Source organism: Xyrauchen texanus, chromosome 37, assembly GCF_025860055.1.
Source record: "Xyrauchen texanus isolate HMW12.3.18 chromosome 37, RBS_HiC_50CHRs, whole genome shotgun sequence".
Lineage (NCBI taxonomy): Eukaryota > Metazoa > Chordata > Actinopteri > Cypriniformes > Catostomidae > Xyrauchen > Xyrauchen texanus.
In genome coordinates, this window is record NC_068312.1 from 8132775 (window position 1) to 8134334 (window position 1560).

The 1560-nt window shown below is 40.3% G+C and overlaps 1 pseudogene; it reads right to left on the reverse strand.

Annotated features, from left to right (window-relative positions):
- Positions 1-778: 778 nt before the first annotated feature.
- Positions 779-1318, reverse strand: LOC127631262 (elongation factor 1-gamma-like; annotated as a pseudogene).
- Positions 1319-1560: the final 242 nt, after the last annotated feature.

The window sequence follows — 1560 nt, forward strand, 5'->3', positions numbered from 1 at the left end:
AATAATCTTGTAATTACCTAAACACCTGAAAGTTAATAATAAATACATCCCCACGGGCTATCCCACACATTTATTCAGCAATATGCAGTATGCATAAAAAAATAATAATAATAATAAAACAACAACAACAACAACAACACCCTTAAGCCATAAATCAACTGAAAAGGTCAAAGTGTTAATTTAGCCAAACAATAAACAATTCTGTTGTAATTTACTTACATTTCTTTACAAATTCTTCTGACTTTCTTTGTTCCGAGGAGCAAAAAAGGAGATTTTATGCAGAGTGTTAGGACAGCCATAGGCGACGTCCACACATAAACGTTTTTGGCACTGAATGCGAACCCATTCAAAAATGCTCTCAATAACCAACAAAATTTGCAAAGCGATTACATAAGAAAACTGAAAACGACGTTATCAAACTTAAACGGAATAGTGTGGATGTGGCCTTAATCCGTACTTTTGTTGTATTGAAAAAAGAGCAGCATTAACTTTATTTATTTTTACATTTTTTTGTATTTTATGAAAGAAACACAGTCATAAAGGTTTGGAAAGAAATGAGGGTGAGTAAATTACAACAGATTAACATTTATAACGTCTAATGTTTGTTCAAACAACCATCCCTCTTACACACATTTTTTGATAAATGGGTCTGATAAATGCATGCATCCCCACGACCCCCGGAGGGGCTGCGGGGTCAGCGCTCTTTTGCATGTATGCGCTCTGGAATTGCCACAGTTATCCAAGTACGTGGGGAGCGATCAAAGGAACCATAACTGATTTATTCCAAAACAGCTTTGAACTGAGTTTGGTTGACACAGGTCACAAACCAATGCGTGACATTGGGGTACGGCTGACGAAAAGAAGGCTCAAGAACCTGTTTGTACAGCCAGAGCAGAGAGCAGAAAACAGTGATGTCAGCCAGACTGACCCACTCCCCAACCAGGAAAGTGTGAGTGTTTAAGTGCTGATTCAGGATGGCAAGGACTGGTTTCATCTCTTCCTTGGCTGATTATGTGGCCTGTTTGTTGAACTGCATGATGCCCAAGGTGGGGAAAACCCAGGCACTAGCTGGAGGGACGATCTCAGAGTCAGCAAAGTTGACCCACTGCAGCACCTGGGCACTGGCCTGGGAAGAGCTGCCACGAAGGGTATCATTGCTCAAATTGTGAGCAATGCCATTGCTCTCAAACAGGCAAAAGCCATCATCACCCTGGAAAGCAGGAACCTTGCCCAACATTAAGATGTTCAGGAAAGCAGAGGATCGGTTAGCCTGCCCAAAGTTGAAGGGGATGTGCTCGCAATCTTCAGGCAATGACATGATGACATGACGACCAACCAAAGACTAGAATAAACAAACAACTTTCTTTTCTGGGTTTATTTTAAGTTTTTGTTCTCTGGTTGGACTTGGACACTAGCAGCATGCTCTTGAAATGGAACCAATGTTCCACGCACCCTTTAGCAAAAAAATAAAAATAAAAAATGCAAATGTAGTTGAATGGCTTTTCTGTAAAGCTCCTACAAAAAGGTCTTTCTTTACACGCAATATATACATCTATTCTT